This window comes from Camarhynchus parvulus, chromosome 7, assembly GCF_901933205.1.
Source record: "Camarhynchus parvulus chromosome 7, STF_HiC, whole genome shotgun sequence".
In the NCBI taxonomy this organism is placed as follows: domain Eukaryota; kingdom Metazoa; phylum Chordata; class Aves; order Passeriformes; family Thraupidae; genus Camarhynchus; species Camarhynchus parvulus.
The window spans coordinates 31001946-31025177 of NC_044577.1; the positions used below are offsets into that span (position 1 = coordinate 31001946).

Here is a 23232-nt window from a genome sequence, read left to right on the forward strand (position 1 = left end):
CTGTTCTCTATCACAGCTCAGGGTGACTCAGCTCAGCTCCCAGGAGGAAAATCATCCCTGCTGCTCATGCACATGAACTCTATCTGTCCACAGTGATACACATGCCCCTCTGAGAAACCTCAAAAAGGAGAGGAAGAGAATCCATGGCGAATGGTAGGACAGAAATGGACTGGCACACACAGCTGCAGCTATCCTGCATTAAAATGAAGTTACATCCATGTGGGCTTCCAGGAAAAAGGCTGCTATAGGATTTTCCATTGCACATCATTCAGTGCAGTGAAGTGTGCTGTACTTGCACAAAGTGCCCCAAACTTTTGTATATTGGTTTTATTCCTTATGAAATTATTAAATGAAAAAGCTATTAAACTTACTTCATACAAAAACGAAATTTATCTTCTATACTGAGCCAAGAGTATTGACATTGCCACCCTGCTGATATCCATGGAAGAGTCTTATAGTAGGCTCCTCTATTGCAGAGATATTGTTTTTAAAGTTTCAAACTCCTGTGCACTGTCACAAAGCTTTCCAACATTTATGGCTTCCAGTCACTCACCTAATAAATGTAAAAATGCTTTCATGGGACTATATGATTAAAAGGAGGAAAACAAGGGGGATACACTGGATCACCACTTCTCCTACCTTAACTGAATGCCAGAGATTGCCCTTTACTTCAATTTCTCTTCCTTCACTCCTGTTCAAGTATGAATGATAGCATCCAGTGGACATACCCCTGGGAAGAATGGAGCTTCCTTCACCACAGAAATTCTGTTTTTGTGAAATGCTCGAAGTTGCTAAGTATCCTTATAACACACAAGCATCCAGTTCAAAGGATAGTGCTCTGCCTCCACAGCACTCAGCTCCCACAGTGGTGCTAAAAAGAGGAATTTGGCTCAACTCTAACTACACACTATGCCAGAAGCAAAAGGGAAAAAACCCCTCAAAACTCAATAGTCCTCACTCCTTTTCCTGTAAATACATTTTCTAATCCAGTGGTCCAAATCACAGACTCACGAGCTGGTTGTGTGCAGGGCCTGATAAATCCCGAGTCAGTTAAAAACTAACATGCACTGATAAAAGATCAGTCTATGGAAGTGAAAGGTTTGAACAAGTGGGAACAACTTCACTTTTTTGTTAGGGCAGTGCTTTGTTTTATATACAGACCTGAGCAGCTCTGGAACTAGGGCTGATGCAAAGATGGAAATTGAGCTGAAACATGAGGAAGCTCTTCCCACTGCTACCGGCACTTAACGCAGCTGCCATCAAAGAATGCCTCTCACCTGAATTTTTTCAAGACACAAAAATAAATTACCACATGAGTCACCATTTCTTGGTTTCTTTCTGAACAAGAGCACACACAAAAATTTTATAAACTACTTTGTGCAATACTATTTCTAATGTATTGCCAAAGACCCAAACTACTGAAAAAGCCCATAGGCCCTGGCGATGCTGCATGCTAGGGAAATGTTTGTATTTTGAGCTCTACCAGTTCTACTGACCAAGACATTTTGTTGTAATCACTGAACTCATCAGGGGATTAGAGAGTTAATAAGAACATAGGAGACTGCATAATTACATAAAGTACAATCTGTCACTTAGATATTGGAAATGGACTATGAAGATGCCAGTATAAGTGCATGTACTTATATACAGAGAACATTTTAAACGGTTGACCATGATTTATAAGTGCTGCAGCTGTCACACACACTATTTCTGACATCCAAAGAGCCTATGCATACTTTCAGTGGAAGAAATTTCTAGTTATTTGCCATTTTGTAGAACTGTAAATCACATAAATGCTCATATTATTATCATGTGCTCTGACAGTTTGCATCAACAGACCATCTTGGAAGAATTACAGTGATGAATTATTGACAGTATCTCATATAGCTGACAAACATTTATTTGAAATGCTGGGTACAGAACCTGCCTCTTTCCGATCTTGAGATTGACCCTAATGTAAACTATAGCATACAACAGATCAAAAAATATATAGCCTGGCTCTCAATTTGTGATCTCATTTTCATCATTCAATGGTTCCCAGAAAGATTGTTTATTATTGATGTGAAATGCTGGAACCAAAATATCCTGTAGCTGGAAGCTGGAAGTCTCAGTAACTGAGTCAGAGTGACTCTTCTGGCCTTCCCTCAATATGCTTTATTTCTTCTATTGAATAAACAAACAGTCTTATTCTTTAATGACAACATGAGCCAGGATTTTCCCATATTGTTTTGACAGATGTTGTCAGGGACTGATTACAAAAACCTGTACACCTAGGTACTTAACTGCTGTGATATTCCATAACACAACTGAACTACGTGCAGAATAAACTAATGTCACAGGCAGCTCTGCTAATGAAAAGCCTCTGACTATGGAAATTAAACTGCAAAATAATTTTTCCAACTGCATCAAAACTATTTTTAAGGGTACTGGAGATAAAAATATGTTATTTTGTACATTGTACTGAGAGGGCACAGAAAACAATGATGGATTGATTATCAAAATACCTTACTGTTTGGTTCAGGCACCTTGCAGGGAAAGATCAGGTCCTTTTCCAAAAGTCTCAATACTCCAAAGCCCTCACCCAGCACAGCCAGACCAACCGTAACTACTACTTGGCTCAGTAAATTCAGTCAGAATTTAATCTATTAATTATGGTTTTGTGCTCTGTTTTTACAGGTAGGTGGAAAATGCATCAAAGCTGGTGGGCCTGAATTTTAAGCAATTATTTTAAAGATTTTTCTGGGATTTGTATTGCAGGTGGGTTAGGAGATGCCGTTTCACTGACCCATGTGTTATATAAAAAAAAAAAATAAAAGTAGGCTGAATCCCCACTACAATTACACACAGAACTGTGAAACAGAATGACTTTCTATTATCAGGTGTTAATGTGCCCTTTGTAACTGTTAAAAGGAAACCCAGACACTGCACCATGGGTTGTCTCTTTGAATGCTGCTTTTCAGGTCTGTAGCCCCCACTGGCCCTGACATTTACTTGTTAAATAGATCACAAAGTGAGTATCGAGAGGAAAATATTTTTCTAAGCTCAGGGAGAATGAGGGGACATCACAGTGAGGGTATTTAGACAAGTCAGACACTGTTCCTGCAAACCTGACCCACTAATAATGCTGGAAATTAAAAACCTTTTGCAAACCTGGTTGACTACTAATTCTGGAAATTAAAGCCCATAGCTCTGTGTGATTGACCAAAGAGATCTTACATCATTTTGTCTGTGTAGAATGAGACACTGCACAATTCATGTGTACAAAGTGTATTTCCTCAGTACTTCTCTAGATTCCACAGAAAGAGACTTGCATGTATGTGTGCATACAGACTGAGGGCAAGGTTGAAAAGAGATAAAAGGGTATCAACACTACACTGCACATTTGCAACAGTTGAATCCTTATATGGTTGGTTGGAGGAAGATCCTAACTAGATATGAGCCAAAAACTCTAAAAATGTTCAGTGATCAAAAGTTTTCACTACTGTCTCTAATAAAATACTTCTTTTGGTTTAAAAAAAAAAAAAGAGAGTGTTTTTTTATCTTTTAGTTAGCTGTGGAAATGTATAATTTCATGGCTTTTCTTCTGTCATTTGTCTTCAGGTGTGTTAAACAAGCCCAAACCTGAGAATTTTGCAATTTTTATATTTAGAAATAACTTTAAATGAAACCTATAACTGAAAAATAAATGTTTAATTCTTCACCACTGTGAAGAAAATTTGAAATCTATTCAAGCAATATAGTGCAGTTAGAATCCAGAAGGGGTTTATGTGGGATTTAGAATACGTCAGTCTTTCCAAGGACACAGGCCTAAGTGACAGCACCTGCATACCAAGGACAAGACCAAAGCCCATTCTTAACCTTGCAAAATTTTCCAATGATTTTCATTACTGATTTGATAGAAAAGTGAAAGCAGTCTTCTCAGTAATCATGTTTCTTTTATAAAACCTTAGCTTTCTTCATACTAAATACATATAAAGAGCATTTTTTCAATAAATGCAGCACCACCAATTTGAAAGCAATCCCTGCCTAGGAAGGATTATGAACTGTCTATCATCCCTCTGTGCCCTAAGAAGGGTCAATAAGTCATTCTTGCCATGCACAGTATTATGTAAGAAATTACAAAGGGGCCCTATTTAGATGACCTCCTTTTTTGTTTCATATTCTAATTGCCCAGCTAAAAAGAACCCGTTGTCCCAGCGGAAACTTTAGGAGCAGCACTGGGCGAGCTGAGCACACAGGAGCACTTTACACGTGCACTCTGACCTCTCTTGACACTGCAGGTCCTTTTCCAATTTCCAAAAGTTTCCAGGAGGAAGCAGAAGGAGTCAGCCCTGTCTATGTGATGTCTCAGTGACATTTTGCTGAGATGATAGTTCACTGGGATTTGCACATCTGAAACTCCCTCCAGGGAGACTTGTGAGAGCTTCAGCCTAACCTGCTTTCAGCACTCCGTGGAGTAATTCTGTTCCAAGAGCCAGCAGCCACTGATGGTAGCAGGAAGATGCAAAGGAGTGCAAAGGGACCTCAGCCCTGTAGGACCCAGTGAGGCCTAAAAGCCACTCATAAAAATGAAACATCCCCATGAAGTTCTTGAAAATTGAGGTCTGATTTATGGAAAAAAGTGTATTTTTGGGGGACAGTATTATTGAACTAACACAAAACCAAAAAACAAGTATGCCTTAAATGAGAGTCTAGCAAAAGCTTTATTTAAAAAAAAAGAAAAAAAGGAAATTTGAAAAAAAATATTCACCCTCCAATATCTTTGAAATAATTTATGCTTCCAGCTAAGCTAAAAAAAGGTATCATTGTGAGAGATACGTGATGACACTCGTAATATTTCTAGCCATAGGATGCATTAGATGATTGGAAAACCAGAGTCAGGCTAAGTCTGGTTTGCTCTGTTACCTGAACTCCAGACCTGAAGCAGCTGTGGCAGAGGATAGGGCTCTCCCAGCACATTCATGGACCCCACACTGAACTTTTTAGTGGTGCCTCCACAGACAGCACAAATTGTGGGTATTTTCACCTCTCTCTTATTTTTTCCCTTGTCTCATATCACAGAGTCCTGAGGACTATTTAATATATTAGTTTTTAAAGGCATCATCTTTTCATGCCTCCTGAATCCAATTTAAACTTCAAATTTTAATTCATTGAAGTGGGATGATACCTGGTACCCCAGTGAAGAAAATGAAGACTGTTAAATCCATATGATTCATTTTTCAGATGAAATGAGCACCTCTAGGAAATAGTGGAATAAAATAGATCCCCAAAAACCAAACCAGGTAGGTATCATCTTTAATTCAAATACATTTATTTGCACTGTTCTGGTCACCTTCAGTGATTATTACTTCTTGCATGCAAGATGAGCAATGTAAAGCAGAACCAGTGGGTGAAGGCAAGATGCCAAGGAAGCAAAGTAAATAAAAATAAAAAAGGCAGGAGAATTTCAGCTCTAGTGACAGAGGATGCAGCACTACTGATTGTACCACATTCCTCCCAGTGGGTTATGTACAAATGAGGGCTGGCAAAGGTGAGGTGTCCTTGTAGCAGATACACACAAGCTGGGCCATAAGTGGTTTTCCCAAGTTTGGCTGTGTGAGTGCTGTTTCCAACCCAACTTGCTACAGTCAGATCCTTCAGCACCTCACACATGGTGCAGCACAATTTATTTTACACAGTGAGCAGAGGCACACCTCTCCTTCTCCCTCCCACACCTGCCATACCATGTCAGAGGAATACTCCCCTCAAATTCCCTTCCATTAAACTGTAGCTAATAGGGCTGACCATGGGGCTGCAGGAAAGCCAAAAAGTGCTGCTGCCACAATAACTGCAATCCAGTTATATATATATATATATATCCAGAAATATTTGTAATTCTTCAAGGCTATCAATGATTCTAGCAAATAATTCTAGAAAAAGCTTTGCTTAGTTTAATCCACACGGTTGATGACTCTTCAGTAAAACTTTCTGTACTTTATACACAGAGATCTACAGATTTATTTTACATCTGTATTATGTTGTTCATATAAATTTGTCATTTGAAATTATTTTAGGCATAATGTTTACAGAATTGTTTCAGTAAGAAAGCTTATTGCAGAGGGATTCTAGCTTTGACTGCTGAAACCACTTGGTCTAATCATTTAGGGGAGTAAATAAATGTTATGAGACTTCATGGAGAAACTATTATCCAAATTACTGAACAACAACAGAACAGCCTTTATTATGTTCCAGGAATGCATTTCTGGCAGAGAAAATAACATTTGTATACAATGTCTTTTTATAGATTAGACAGGAGAAAAATGCCTGCATTGATGTACTGCAAACTGCAGGGTTTTTTTCTTTCCTGAAGAATTACAAGTGACATCAGTTTTCAAAATTTCTGAGGAGAATAAAACACACTTTGTTAAAAGAATTCCAGCTTTTTTTATCCTGCTAAATTGTGTACTAAGACAAACTTTCCCATTGTTTATTGTTTGCCAGGTCATGGCTTTGGTGTAAAGAAAAAGTGCTTCAAGCTCTCAAATATTCCTCCTGAATAATTATTTTATTGTTTTCTATTGAGCAAAGTGGCAAAATGATCTGACTGAAATCTGTAACACTATTTGCCAGGGTCTTGAAGCCTTTGCCTGCAATGCATAAAATAAAACTGTAAGGTCTCAGCAGACTATTCTCAGGATAGTTATTCCTTTATCATGTTGGTTCAAGCAATCCTCTTCAATGGTCAAACATGTTGTACAAAAAAACTAAGCAGTAATCATAGGGGTTCCAAAGAGGAAACAGCTTATAAGATTTTCCCAAGGGAGGTAAGCAAAATACATAGTGTAGAGAAGAAAAAGAAAAGATCCAAGGTGTTGGGATCTTATAGTAAATCTCTAGAGAATTCTACTTGTTCTTCCCTTCATCATTCCATAACTGGCAGAGTTTTGGGCCACGCTACTGAAGCTCTCTGATCCACCAAAAAAATCTCTACTCTGAAACAAACCTGAACTTCTTTCCAGGTTTGTTGGTTTTGACTGTCAAAATATTAATGCTGGAAGCAGCAGGAGCAGCAGCCAGGCTGGGATGGATGAAACCCCTGGGGAGAAGGACTTTAAGCACCTGCAGTACCACCATGGCAGCTCTTGTGTGTCCAGCACCTGCAGCATGAAGCTGCATCCTCTCAGTATTAACAAAGCCCAAATGAAGCTGCACCTAAATTCCAAAGTCTTACATCATATTAAAGAACAAGTTAATCTCTAAAGCCATCTCAGTGTGTCACTCAAGCATATTCTTGGATGACACCAACTGTCACAGCTGCACTGAGGTTCAGCTAGTAAGTTCAACAAATCCCATAGCAGGATCTATTCCAATGATTAAAAATATAAGTATTTACTCATGTTTGCTCGGCTCTCTGCTCTCCATCTCCTCTTATTTTTTTTTTCTTGTGTATGAAGGAAACTGCCTTGTAGAGCAAAAAATTCCTCCAATTAAGTGTGCTGGTATAGAGATCAGCCTGCTGCCTGGCAGTAAATCAACAGCTTTACCATTAGAGAAAATAGAAAATGCCTTTGATCGCAGCACAACCTGTGTGGAACTCTCAGTGATCAATGAAAGAAGCGCCTCATTACAGATCCTCCATCGAGAAGGAGAAGTTAGCTCACAAGATGAGACAGAAGGCAATCTCAAAAAGCCAATCTAACCATCAGAGTAAGAAATTGGGTTCTGAAGAAATTGTAGTGCATGGCTCATGTTGCTAGAAAAGACCTAGCTAGAAGTACCCAGATCTTGATTCAAACACAGTCTTTGTGTTGCACAACAAAGCCATGACATTCCCCAGAGAAGCCTCTGTCCTCCTCAGTCTATCTCCTTTAAATGCACAAAGAATCCATTTAAAGATATTCAGTTTCAAAATTATTCAGTTTTGGCACTCCACCACAGCCTCCTGAGGGGACCAGCCGTGCTTTCTGCCCTCATAAAGCTCCCTTGTTGAGAGGCAGCCCATGAAGTATCCTTTCAGTTTTTACTGTCAATAGTGCTACATCACATTTGTATCACCCACCTCAGGCCAGGCAGTCACAAAGCCCTTTACCAGACCTCATTTCACACAAGAGCTGTAAATGCCCATCCCACCCATGCACAGATACCCCCTCAGCACATCCCCTTTCTACCTGCACAGCCCAGGTGATCCCTCAAACCTCCCAGCTAAGCACTTACCCAGCTCAGCTGGATTTAGATGGCAAAAGAAAGCAGGATTGCATTATTCTCTGCAGGATTTTGTAAACTATGAAATTTTATACTCAAATATTCCTTGTAACATGTATCCCTATGCTACAAGACTGCATAACAATTCATGCATTTATGTTAAATAATTCAGGCCAAATATATGTTGCAATATTAAAAGTAAATTGTTAGCAACAAAAACTGCAAGAAAGAAAAAAATCAATCCCTGTCTTTCTCCACAGGAGAATCAGGGAGGTATGAAGTGTTTCTTTTTAAATTTACCTGCACTAACAAGCATAGCAATAGCTGTTCCTTGTACCTCGCGATGTCAGAGAGTGTTGCCAAAGGTAAAACTGTTGCTCTGGATATGAACATGGTTCCAAGAATGCATTTTGACCCCACATAATTTTTTGTAGTAGGTCAGTTTCATTTTTGAGCTGTACACAGCCTTTCTAGACTGCAAACAGAGGAACACTTCAAATAGAGGCACTATTTGGATTGTGTCTCTGCACATATCCCCTATGGGCTCAGAGGGGTGGAAAGAGTAGGAACTACACAGCTACTGTTATTTTCACCAGAAGGGTGATTTGAAAAGAATAAAGAATTGGCTTTTCCTTTAGGACCAGTCATGAAACTGAGCCAGTGTGGGTGAGAGGCTGGAAAAGAGAAGTAAATTACTTTTCTTCCAACAATTGAAAGAAATAAAGGCAATTCCTTCCTTGGAGTAATCACATTTATAAAAATTGGTATCTAGAGACACAGTTTGACCCTACAGGAACAGACCTCACAGTAATGAGGTTGGGTGCCTTTCCAGGCAAAGTTCTCCTGGGCTGATGTGACAAAGACAGCATTTATGTGGGCTACCACAGAAGAAATCATATAAAAATTAATCTGAATTCCTGATTCGTGGTTCTTACCACAGAAGACAGCAAAGGGACAACTCTTTGACTTTGGACAGAAAAATAACTTTGGTCCTGTAGGCAGGACCAGAATATGTGTGGAAAAATAATTTCATTAAGTCCCAGGATCCATTTTGTGAACCACAGCTACCTGTACTGATCATCAAGGCCTTAAAAATCCCATTTAAGTGTGATGTCCTCATTTATCAACTCTAGTTACCACAACAAAATTAAGGTTTTGGACTACTGCCCTGAACTGCCCAATTTTGGAAAACTAAAACTTCACCATGTGCATGATGATTTTACTGCTGAGGTGGGAGGCTGGAGAGCTGACTGTTGTGCCACCAACAAACTGTGTCAGAAACTCTAAGGTTAATGGCAGTTTATCCACAGGCTCTAGACAGACAGAGTAAGGCTTGAAATTATCTCTTTAAAGATTGTAAAGAGAGAGATCCACCATGGTGGTGAGGTTCTGCAGAGAGAGGGCTGCTCAGTTCTTACAAACTCCCAGATTTAAAGGACAACCTGAATCGGCACAGCCAGCCCCATATCTTGGGTAATTCAAGGATAGCTGCAAGTTAATGCTTCATCACTGACTATTGATCATTTTTCTTTGACTAGTTGATCATTTCAGTTATCCTTATGCCATAAAACTGTAGCACAAGGAATAAGGAGTTTACTAAGGAACTGGCTCCACAAATACTTACAGGTGCTCACAGAGTTCTGCCAGCAAGACATCTCCTGCAGTACACTCAGATTTGTCCTGCTTACCTTCAACTATTTCCTACTGGAAATCATTCCTAGCAAAATTCTACTCAGCATGATACACACATCTGGTATACATTACTCTTTCATTTAAGTTTTCCACTGGCCGTGTGTAACTATTTATATTATTTTAGTATTTCTTCTCTTCCTCCATTAATTTATTACGCAGCTTCTATGTTTGGTAATAATTGTCTGTCCTTACAACAACTTGTCCCCCAACTTTCCTACGTGGAAAATCTTAACCAAATCAATGACTAACAAAAAAAACAAAAAAAAAAACAACAGAGAATTTTTTTTAAAAAATTCTGCAAACCCCAAAATCCCAGAACTGCTTCACAGCAGGTTTTAGTTTGTAATAGCAAACATGCCCAAAGGGCAGGAGCAATCCACAGTGTGGCTCTATGATACCACCAGGAAGGGACATGAAGTGTTCTTCAGCTGCACTTTTCAAATAAATTACCAGTAAGAGAAAAATAAGGCAAGAATTGGTCACCTCACTGAGGAGCAAAGTTGACTGTTTGATGTAGGTAAAGAAACATGGGAGCTGTTCTAGCTCTTTTCAGCAATCTCTCTATGAAGACAGTGCAGTAGTTGCACTTGCTTTCAGTTCACAGGTCACAAGGTTATGAGCAAACTGTCACACACTACTTTGGTGTAAATGATAAACTCTATTTGTAAGCAGCATCAGCGATTTTCACTTTTAATCTAGAAGACAGCCATTATCTTTTTGGCTTTTTTAAAGGTATTTTGTTCCAAGTTGCTCTGGTGTTTGGCAAATCCCTATAAAGACCATTACACCATTGTCCACTGAGAGGCAAAATGCTGGCATTCAAATCCCATTACACTACTGCCTCACCTGTGAGGACAGACCAAGAGTGCTGGAGTGATAATGAGGTTAGGAAAGAACTGTGAAAGGTGCACTAAAAGTACTCCAAGCAAACACACTCCTCCCACACTCTCCTACTGCAAACAGTTAATTTCTGTCCCTGTGCCAGGACGACTGTGGAGCTCAGGGCCAGCTCTAGTGAGCACAGTGGAGGACAGAGCAGTGGCAGAGAAACACAGGTCATGCAGTTCAGAAACCACAGAAACCAGGGCCAATCCTCAAAGTTACCAGGGCTGACACAGGGCAGCACCTCCCTGAGGTCAATACCTTCCTTTGTACTCTATCATACATGAGGCATTGTCAAGGATTGAGATGCAGCACCATATAAATGCAGACGCCTCCATCCTGACAACAATTGGAGAATAACACATGCTCAGAAAAAATCCCCTTTCTGCCCAGGTAGAAGGAATTTTGCTACTACCCGGGCTTCAGGTTGGGTCAAACTTTCATCTTTATCCAATAATTTGCTTCATATCCTTCCACTGCTGTACCACTTTCCTTAAATATAGGGCCAGACTGTCCTCCAGAATTCTCTAGAGCACCAGAAAAAATCTTCAGTGAAGGAATAGTAAATCCTACCTAAAATTAATAGATGTTTTAATGTAGAAACCAAAGTGCACTTCACTGTTCAGGAAACCAGCAGAACAGCCATTCCCCAGTCCTATGGGCAGTATAACCAGTGTAGGCTCCATGTGAGGCTTTTAATAAAGGAGGGTATATATTCAGATACCCAAAAATTTCAGTTTGACCTGCCAAAGGCATGAAGTAGTAGTGGCTTTTACTGTACAGAATCACTGAGTAAAACCACCCAGGGGAAAACTCCAGGCAAGTTCTCATCTGCTTGCCATTATAAATTATGTCGACCCTTCAGTCAGACTTATGTAATTCTCCCTGTGGAGACACACCAAAGTTGTACAACTTTTCAGCAAGTCATTCTGGGGAGAAGCCCAATAGAAATCTGCCTGAGTTTTGGCAGAATTTAAGGGCTAATATCCAAGGAAATAATCCAGAAAGCCAGCTTTCCAAAGGATATTTAGCCTTGGGGACACCTAAAAAATTTTTAAGTGTTCCCAGAGTGTTTCATCCACACCTGTGCCAAAGTGCAGGGCAGTTGGGAAGGTTTCTCACCAGCTTCACCTAAGCTCCCCCAAGCTCCAGAGCCCAGGCAGCAGTTCCTGCAGGCCAGTGAGTTCCCCAGAGACACTCAATCCCTGATTAATTGTGCAGCAAAGGAGGCTCTAATTTGCAAACATCCAAACCCCAGCTCACTGCTGGTACAATGAGATCAAGAAGGAAATACAGAGGGCTAATGCATCCTCTGCACCTGTTTGTTTGACCACTTCCTAAGCACCTCCCTCTCTTTCTTTAAGGTAACTGATAAATCACATGAACCACTGGGCATAGGGAATACATCCATCATTGCACATATGCAGAAATGAAAAGTAAATGACATGAAAAATGTTATTATGCAGGAGGATCTAGATTTATCTTTTGATTTATACTGAGTCAAACCTGTTTAAGACAGAGGTTTACCTTGAAACAAGTTTTGTTAGCCCTCAGATTCCATTAGAAAAAGAAAACCATGAGCTGGCTTTTCAGTGAGTCTACATTTAGTCATCAGCTTCCTCATTTTGCAACTCTAGAAAGGAGTTATTTGGTCTTTTGTAATAATAAATGACTTATGTTGCACTACATGTCTATAGATCTCAAAACTAATAAAAAATGTGTCTTACAATCAGTTAACTGTTGTTTGCACCTTCCTGTATCCTTACTGCTGTGGAGCTTGAATGAAACTTTTAATGCTGCTATGGGCCAGGTCCTGCTAAAAATTTTTTATACATACTGGTTTCATAAACACACAGACTTATTTACTTCCATCATATATATTGCTATTAACATTGACCCTAATTTTTCAACAGTGACTGGGAATCAGCTGGACTGTGAAACAAAGTAGTTCCGCTCTATTCAATGGGTTGCCCTCTGTAATGATTGACAATCAATAAGGGTATTTCAAAAAGAAAACCAACCTCTCAACTCAGAGATTTTTTGTGTTTCTTCTCTTTAATATTTTGGGATTAACTGCATTTCAGTTATTTTCAGTGTATGTGTACTTGTCTTTATGTTTCATGACAAATGTCTTTAAAACTTGATTTTATTTTGGCAATAAGCTTACTTCTTATGAGGCTTCTTCAGCACGTGCTCTGTGCTACTTTCACATTAACAATTAACAAGGCACATTTAACTGAACCCCCACTGCTGCAATGTGATCTGTCACTAGAAACTTTGCAGGAGTTTTTACTCACAGTTAACAAAAGTGAAGTCAAAACAGACTTATTGAGTAGGATATGTTAGAAGAGAAAGCAATCAGGAATTTCAAATTATTTCAGGTGAATTTTGTGTGGTAAGATACAACACAGGTAGAAACCAATATTTGTTAGTTGTGGAAAACAATTTTCTTTTCATATTCCATTAGTTACTTCCTGATTCAACTAAGAAAAACCTGAGATAGCATAGTGAACACTTTACATTCACCTGATTTCAGTTATTTGTTTTCTATCAAAAGGTTAAAGGCAATAAAATATTACATAGAAAAAAACCTCTCTGAACTGCCTATAAAAATTTTGTTTCCATTTCTAGAATCAGTACAATGATCTACTGAACAGGATTAAGATTAAATTTTACTGAGGATTTAAGATTAAATTTTACTAAGGCAGAGTAGAGGCAGAATAATTGGAAATCTCACTTCTAGGCAGATGCAGACACAGCATAAAATGTCTGGAAAGCACCAACACTGAAATACAGATGTGAATTAAAACGTCTGCAAGGCTCCTGCTTCTATAGGACACATTATCCACAGTGTCTGCACACAGCAACTTCCTGTGCAAAGTCTTTCACCTATTTACATGGTCTGTTCTATCAGCCAAGCTTTTTCCCCAAAACATGAGGTTAAATCAAAAGTGTTAATGGCATCTTTCAGTGCTACTAGCTGTAAACCTCTTTTACAATAACATTTAAAGCATTAAACAAAAAAAATCTGTCCTTACTTACAAGGCAAAGCAGAAAAGGAAGGTCATTCATTACACCCCATTCACTATTTTCTGTTTCATTCTGTAAATATTATAGTGCTACTGAGAAAAAATATAATGTCTGCAGTTCTCAGATCTTCCTTCAGAGTTTCAATCACTTGCTTCCCAAGAAGGGGTTTAACAAATACCACACTGTTCTGTCAATATTTGTATGCAGCACCACATAGGGCAAGCTGCCAAACTTGCATGGTTTAAAGAGCCAAGGGTGGAAAACTGACACCCTAACAAACACACTCCCGGCTTTGTCTCTTTTAACTTGGTGGTAAAAGTGTCATCTTTGCCTCTGACTGTACTTTCGGAAGGCTCCTTTGTTTGCTTGCTCTACTTCTCCAGAAATGCAGTATTTAATAATCACTCTTCACTAAACTTCAAGGATTTGTTTCATACTCAAACATTTCTTATGCAATTATAAGCCTTTTGCTCTCCACCAGCTGCACTTTAAATGTATTTTAATTGGCTGGAATTTAGAAGGAATCCATTTGGCAGTCATTTACATTTGAAGCACGCCCCTAGCAGCTGAAACAGACCCCAGAAGCAGCCCGATTACTTCATCAAAAGAAACTGCTTGAATACCCTCAACTCCTACATAACTACAGAGAACCCTACTATATAGGTGTGGTGATGTAATTAATAATTCTCTGCTATGTTTTTGCTTGTACTGGGGACTAGAATGGATTATCAACTGATGCATTTAGGGAGTGGTCTCAGGTTTACAGCACTCAGCATTAGTTTTCAAACATCCCTGTCTTTCCAGAGGGGCCTTTCTTGTGCTGTTTCTTTATCTGATGAAGCAGCACTGTGGCCCTAACACTGGTAGTATTGTTTCTGTACTTGCAGCACAGTAAGAATGTCACCAGCTGGATTTTTGTATGCAATATTATTTTAAAAGTTTCTAATGTGCTAGATAGTCACGGATCAAAGTATAAACTAAGTTTTGGACATTACATTAGGAATGGCTCAGTTTTCCATTTCTCTTTATTTTTGGTCTCCTAATGTGTATTTCAAGCCAACTTTGCAGACCTTGATTTAATGCAGTATGTTCACCCTGGCCTGCAGTTTGTAATGCAGAGGTTTAAGAGCTGACAGCAGTAGGGAGAGCTACCAACAGCTGCTCAGAAAAAAAGAATGAGAAGACATTAAGGGGAGAACCACAAGAAATCCCACTGTAAAATGCAGCATTTAGGATGAATGTAGTGACATTAACAGGTCAGATTTAAAAACAGAGAGACATTCCAAGTGGTGCTGATTGAACGCGTGGTATCTGAAAAACCCAGAGCTCTGCAATCCATGAAAGCTCCTGTGAAATTGTAACTGCTTGAGAGTTCACTTATCATCAGCGTGCCATGGAGGATGAAGGAGCAAAAGAAAAGGGATTATTCTCTAGCTGAAGTACAATGAGAACTGTTTTCTCCATTTAAAAGGTGAATAGTTCTTGAAGTGAAGTTATGACAATACTTGCCACCTACAAAGAAAAGCAGCATTTCAAGTGCATTGTATGAAAAGGAGAAGGATTAATACCACAGAGAGAGACCATTATACCATAGAAGAGCTGCATATTTTAATAATTTGACTCCATCCAACTCTGGAAGTTTCCATCGTTAACTGGCTTATATTCCTAAGGGGAAACCCACAGTGTGCTAAGTTCTTAAGGAAAATTACAGAACAAAATAATTTAAAGAGTCCTGAAAACATGCAGAAATTGCCAAAGCAGAGGATAAAACATGAGAAGCCAAATAATTTGTTATATTTCAACCACCCTATGACACTTCACTGAGAGAGGGCCAAACAGCTCTCCAGACTCTGTTTGTATTATTACAGTAACCCAGTGTACCACACACTCACTTAATGTATTTCATCCTCAAATATATTCATGACAGAAATATTCTTACTTTCCTCCTTTTGAAGGCACAATGCCCATGACCAGCCTGTGACAGGATGCCAGCTCCTTCATGCCTTCCCCAATTTATAATTGTCCCATGTAGAGACACTTGTGGCCACAACCCAGATCAGAGCTAACTCAGGTTAACAGCTGAAAAGCACAAAGAAGCATCTTGGATCTCTGAAAGCCAAAGGAAACAGAAGTGGGGCTTAAATCCAGAATTCTTTCAACCTCATCCTAGCAGAAAAAGATTAAAGAGCTGCATACCTTTGTCTCATCTGTAGCCTATCAAAACAGATGACAGAGCTACAACTGTGTTCAAAAGGTGACACAGATAGAAGAAGAGTTGTAGAACTATCTGTGACCTCAGCTTTAAATGAAAAGAAAATCCTATATCATTACAAGCAAACAAGATACATCAAATTTGAATCCTTATTCACACATCACAGTGTTGCCTACATGATTTTACATGTTTGCTTAACAAAAACACTCTCCCTATTAGAACGACTAGGGTGTAACTATCCAGGGGAGTATCTGTAAGAGCGGTGTGATGGATGAAGAGTTCTAGGCAGGAAGGCAAATGACAACAGCCAGCTCCTGTCCCCCTGCCTCCGCTGAGGGGCAAGCAGCAAACTTGGGAAGAGAAAGGTCAGCACACTATTCATGCTGTCACTCTGGGAATCCCCTGCGTTGTCAGGGACTGCATGGTGACAGCCATGAAGCCCTGATGTGTCCTTGACTCTTACAGGACACTGAAGACAATTGGCCATTATTTAGCTTCAATATCTATCTTCACCATTATTTAAATGTGAGACACTGGCAAATGTTTCCAAAGAAACAGTACTGGTGTGATTTTCTAAAGAGGGGGCCTGATTTATTTTCAAGCCTTATATGAGATTCAAGTCACAGCAACAATAAGCCTCAGAAAGCTGTACACTAAACTAATTTTCTGGTAGCAGTTCTGCAAGGAAACCCTTAGCTTGACAAAACTTAAGCATAAGACACTTTTACTATCAAGACAGTTAATAGCCCTAAGCACAGGGAAAAGAGAAAGCATTTCTTTGAATTTCAGAAACTATTAAAAATAGAAGACAGAGAGAGAAATATGGGTGTTATCAAAGAAAAGATAATCAATCCTTCAAATGCAGAAGTATCAAGCAGTAAAGAATACTTCTACCATGCCTAATGGCAATTCTTTGCTGCTTTCCTTCCCTAACTGCTCCTGGAATTCAGGTAGACTAGAGGGGAAAAAACTACATTACAGTCATATACACAAGCAAAAAGAAACTGTGGCAAAGGAGACACTCCACAGTGAATGAAAAGCTGGTGTGCTCTCATGCAAATTCTATGCATCAGTGAACCAGATTCCAGTCTAACAGAACAACTTCCAGGAGACATATAAGGCTATTAGTGTAACTGATACCTGGTTGAAAATGAAGGAGGTGAGGAGGATGAGAACACAAGCATGTAGGATTTATTAAAACATCAGCCCAGCAGAGTCCTAGTGAAACATATGAGAAATTACAAAAATGGTGTTTCTGAAGAGGCCTCTAGGAATAATGTGTCACCTAGCCTGTATGCCAGAAACCAGGAAGTGGAAGTATTAAAATGAAGCTTATTGTTACCTTTTGAAAACTAGGTGAGAACACTGGTCACTCAATTATTTTTTCTTTAATCCAGAGGCTGCCCATGTGAAACACTCTGAAGGCCAGTAATTGGATGATCAGGCTCACCCTGGTCCTAACTGAAATAGGAAGGCAGAAGGAAAGCAGAGAATAAATTGCAGCCTTTGCTCTCAAAAGTGGGATTATCTCTGTACATTTTACATCATTTTCTGCCTCTCCATCTGCCTTTTGTACGTTTCAAGATTTCCAAATCTGCACAGACAAGTGTAGGATAACAGCAGAGTTAAGCTTCACTGACCTGTAATACTTTCCTAAGTATCGCCCAAAAAGTGTCACAGCACATGCACCACTCCCTCCATGCTCTGGTGCACGGGAAGGGATGTATATTTATTAAAATACATTTCTTTCTCTGACTTCTGAAACCTGGTCCTGCATCCCTTGCTCTCTTCCTTCAGGAAATCACATCCAATTCAGCCCTACATACACATAGGGTGTATCTTCCTGAAGACTGTATAAAATCTCTGAAACTCATAGCATGGCTGCCAGGTCCTGGCCAGATTATACTCCACTGCACCACTGCACTGCTTATCCATGCTGACATATCCCCAGTGGAAATAAGACTCAACAAAACCACGGCCAATTATGTGTCTTATGCTTCTGAACAGCAAAGTGGAGGCCTGGTAAACAAAAGAATTTATACAAAAATATCTTGTGCTTTTTGGATGCTGGTGACCTGGTTACAAGTCCTTGATGCTGTGCAGTAGTAGAATAGGTGAGGAAGACATTCACTTTCCCTGTGCATTAACACCTCACCTTCTTGAGAGCAACTGCAAGGAGTTTGGAGATGTTAGAAAGCAATCCCCTCCCTTGCAGCAAGCAGCACTCTGAGAAATGCTTCCATGTCATTGGTGTGCTGGGAGTTCAAATGTCATCTGTCTGTGGCTCCCCTGAAGGAACAAAATCTCTGAGACTGGAACTGGAACACAGGGCATGTTAGGGAATACCAGGAGCTGAGAGGACAGACACCCTTTGATAGATCAGTTCCCTAAAGATAAGCTGCATGCATTGTTGCTCTGTTATCTGCTACACACACTCCTCTGATAAGGTGTTTCCAGCACTATTGCATTCTTCTAAGTAGGCCTCAGTGCTAAATATGGACAAAATTCTTCAAAAAATAACAATTAGTTTGTGTCCAAGGTTAAATCCATACTATCAGCAAAATTGGCTGGGTGTAAAGTCATATTATTCAGCCTGAAGATAAATTTGGAAGCTCATTGTGGTATTTGTGTCCCTGGGCTTCTTACCACAACTTCTCAAATTTTCCCTTCAAAATATCATGACTTTCTTGTTGCCTCATTTCACTTAGAAAGGGAAAAAGATATTTTAAATATTAGTTTGGATTCAGAATTGATGGAATCATATGCTTTGCAAATCACTGCAGTCAGAGAAGACAGTGATCTGTTCATGAGGAGGAGAATAAAACCAAACCTGGCTGATACAAAAATCTCCAGACCATTCTTTTGCATGGGCATGGCCTCAGAGTTCAAGTTTTCAGGGCAGAAGACACCAAAGGCTGTGGGATAATGCAACTGACTACAAACAGGTCTGGACAACATAACTGACTGGAGGGCAAAAGTAAACAGGGGTGGGGCAAAAACAATCCAAATTATGCATCCTGCGTGGATGCACATTCACCTTCAGGGGAGTCAGTCTGCTGCCCTGGAGATGTGTCATCTTCAAGTGAACAATATTTACTTTGATGCATAAAGACAAATGTCATTTTCAGTTGTTGCAAGCTTGTTTACCTTTTAACCAAGCAGATTCACATGTCAAGCTGTGACAACTTGAAAAGTAATATAAAAAACAATAGGAAAACGATATATTTTAAAAAGGTATCAAAAGTCTCATCAGTGGAAAACATATAGCACTCTGTTTAAATTATTTAAAATATTTAAAACACCTACTGCTATCCTAGGACTTTTCACTGAGGATTAAGTTATTTACAAAAGGTGGGAAAGATGCAGGGAAGTCCATGGCTGTTCATTCTTATTACTTTTATCAGCTTAATTTTCTATTAAGTTAACAGGTTGAGGAAGACTGATGGATACTTGGTAAAGGATATCAAGGACCTCTACAAAACTGTAAGTTTTATTTATGCACATTTCTAATAATCTCCTCCTCATAAGCACTCCCAGCTTGTAACAAAATAATACTCAAAAGTTCATTTCAAGGACATTATTTTCTATAAATATCAGAAGTGATGACATTCTCATTAGCTTAATTAGGATAAGACAACCTGGAAAGAGCAGGTGGTTTTTAATTAAACTATGTCTTGGAACAGCACAGAATGGTAATGTACAGTGTCACCACTGACACTGGTAAAATACTAATTTTTGTGAAATAAGGTTCTGATCCAGGACACCAGCCACACCACATCATCAGTGCTGGACCACCAGCACTGCAGAATTTCTAATGAACATAGAATTCTAATATTTTCCTCTGGTGGAAGAAAGTTCCAGATTGTACTTTAACCACTCAGGTTTTCACCACTACTTAGCAATTATTATAACAATGCCTATATTAATAAACTTGTTTCATATATTCATTTAATAACAGCAATTGGAACTTTTTACAGTATTAGAGGATGCAGCATCTAAACCTTCCCAGAAGGCAGGGATATAGTAAATGACATGTTCTCATAATGCTTTTAGGTACTGTATAGATGGGACGTAATTAAAGTAAGACTTAATTAAAGCTTTTCTTCTCCAGAGACAGACAGGTAAAACATAACTTACTGTATTCTCAAGCACAAAAGAGTCTAAGATTGTCTTCACAATTACACAATTGTAGATTCTCAGTACAGCAAATGAGAAATACAGTGACAGTTGGGAATTAGTGTTGTTTCTACCTCTTCCCATTTCAATCTGAACTAATTTCTAATCCCTTGAAACAAAGCAGTCAGCAGTCAACTGATACTAAGCATACTGTTAGTATAGAAAACTTGGGGTTTGTAGCTTGCTGCAAAAAGATTGTATGGGTGATTCTACTCATGCTAAACTGAATTGCTTTCAGTGGTGCACCACAAAAATCCACCTGGGTGGAACCAGCCACTTCAAAGTGTGTCCTTGGGCAAGGTACATAACTTTCTTGGTTAACAACTGGTTTTCTTTGTGGCAGTACTCACCACTTACTATCTGTAGGTGTAGAAAACAGTGCATCCAAGAAGCCACCACACTAATGAGCCCTGTATAAATTCAGTGGTCATTGCTTTATGTCTGGTGTGAGGTCTCTGAGATGATGGCTGGCCTCAGTGCCCTGTGTGATTCATGGGGAGAGACTGAAAAGAAAACAGAAAAAGAAAACAAACAAACAAACCAGCAAACCAAACAAACGTGCTGAAGTCAGGACTCTACATGAAGCCACATGCTGAACTTCCATCCCTCTTGAACCTGAAGCACTGATTCAGAGCTCTCCAGAACTCTTTCTGCCTACTTCTATTCCAATTTGTGCCTCCATCTCTTAAGGATGTTTGGCAATAAAAGTACTATGAAAGCCTTACACAGAAAGCTCCCAGAGGAACCAATCTCCTCTGTGTCCAGCCCCTCCCCTGCAGGTGGGCAAGGGAAGGGCAGTTCTGCCTGATCAGAGCCCTCACCAGGTAAAACTGTCCATGGGCCAAGGGCTTTGTTAAGGGAATATAACCAAGAAGGCTCGGCTGCATTAATATTTAGAGCCGGTTATTTTACACCTGCTTTAGGGCTGTTATAAAGTTATTCCCTTAGGCTAAAGAAGGGCCTAAAAGAAGGTGAAAAACTCCTTTTGAAAGCTAGTTGGTCTGTGTTAAAACATGACCTAAAACAGCGTAATAAGAGGTGGTCTAGGCCTGGCTGAGGAGCTCTGAATGGCTGTACCAGGCGTTGCACAAGTGCCAGTGACTGGATCTCCATGCAGAGGATTTGTGCCTTCAGCAGTCACCATGCAGGAGTTGGTTTGGGTTCCAGGATGATGCAGAAGGAAAACCCAGCTTATAAAGGCAGAGCTGGGCCAGGAATCACAGCCATGAGGCGGAAATGAGAGAATGGACATCTGCCAGTCAGCACAGAATTCCTGTCATTATTTCTTCTTTCAGCTCCTTGCTCTGCAGAATGGGATGACTTTCTCCTCAAATGACTGTGGTAGAAAGAGGCAAGGAACTTAGCTATGAAATCCTCTGCTGGAAGCTATTTCAGAAGCTGAACATTGTATTATTACTTGAGAAACATAATTCTTTTAAAAATCTATTCTAGACACACTGCTGTACTAAATTTTCCTGAGCATAGGTGATTTTTAGCAGAATTTTCTTTGTTTATAGGGACACGGGAAAGAGAATGGGACAAAGAGTTGCAGCATGACCAGTAAACATCAAAATTTTCTTAGGTCACAAAACTAAAGCAGGTCACAGAGTTCTGTAAGATCTTCCAATTGCTTCACTTTTCCTCCAAAAGCCACTGAAGCTCTCTGGGCACAGCAGAGAATGATATGGTCACTTCTTCCCCACTAAATAATTGTGGTTGAATTCTGAACAAACAGACCTCTGCAGGATGGTGCTATTTACAATTACTCATATTAGTGAACATGAGCACATATAAACACTCCAACGAGAACAAGAGCATTTTGGTCAATGAACCAGCGAACAACAGGGAAAAAAAAGCACAATCACTACTGAAAAAAAGGATGAGAATAAAACAGCCAGACTGGAATGAAGCAGAAAGTTTGGCATTTCAATTTTCTGACCTGAAATTCAGGTTTAAGGTATTTTTTAATTCTTCATGTTACTCCTCCATTTTCAGAGGCCCTTAGGTGCTGTAGTGTGGGCAGCTGAATTTGCTCTTCTGTTTCTATTTCCAGGATAACAATAAGCATTCACCAGATCAAATCTGATTTGTGCCAGCACAGCTTTTGGCCTGTGCCTCCTTGACCACATAGCCCACAGATGGGTTTTATCTAAGTTCAAAATAATATAATGGATTACTTAAAGCATCTCCTGATGACAAAGCACTTTTAAGCATATTCATGGTGCAGGACTGAGAAAGGACAGCTGGACGTCTGCAGGAACAAATGTGGTGTTTGTTTATAGCCAGAGTTTGCAGAGCCCCAGCAGTGATGCTGTGAGTCAATGCATCCTCCAGCTACCCAGGTCAGCACCATGTGTGTTGAGGTCACGTTAACCCTTTTGCACTTGTGGCAGAGGGTTCCTGCAAATGATTGCTGACATCAGCTTCCCACCCCAGAAACTCTGTATGAGGGTCTTGTGCTGATAACACACTGACAGTGAATCAGACCCTGAGAATCTGACAGTAGGGCAGCAATTAACTTTTAAACAAACTGCCCAGCTGTGGAATTATCAAATCTAAATAAAATGCACGTCTAAGGCAATTTTCTTCTTTGCATGACAAACCTAGGTTGCTTTTAATCTGATCCCTAAATAGACCTCTCCCATTTGCATTTAGCCAAATATTTTGCTGTAAAACTTTAACAAGGGGAATGATGATTCACCTGAATTATAGCTATAAATCTGCAGTAACTGTTTGCAAGGATGCTTGGATGCTCAACACACCCATGGGAAGGCTTGCAAAATAATCCACAGGAATGTACATTAGAAAGACACAGCCATAAACACAGCAGGATGAAGGTTTGTCTGGGAATCAGTCAGTTAAAACAAATATTTTTGCTCTGAGCAATTGGAATCACAATTAAAATGTGTTCTCTTTATTATGAGGTACATGCATACAGTTGACATAAAATAAATTTTTAGCTCTTAGGTCAGTAAGTGCATTCTTAAAACCTGCAAGCACAAGGGGCAGATAAAGAGCCTGAGCCTTGTATCACACATGAAGATTGATTGAAGCAGAGC

General features: G+C 39.6%; 1 protein-coding gene across 5 annotated transcripts in view; it reads right to left on the reverse strand.

Moving 5' to 3' along the window:
• Window positions 1-13922, reverse strand: part of NCKAP5 (NCK associated protein 5) — a 378350-nt gene extending 364428 nt beyond the window's left edge. For 3 of the 5 annotated variants that reach the window (XM_030952067.1, XM_030952070.1, XM_030952063.1), the window contains exons 1-2: window positions 13798-13922; window positions 1162-1277 (exon numbers count right to left, since the gene is read on the reverse strand). The gene's annotated coding sequence lies outside the window, so the exon portion shown is untranslated. The remainder of the gene's footprint in view (window positions 1-1161; window positions 1278-13797) is intronic. The other 2 variants (XM_030952066.1, XM_030952068.1) reach the window with 2 other exon arrangements.
• Window positions 13923-23232: the final 9310 nt, after the last annotated feature.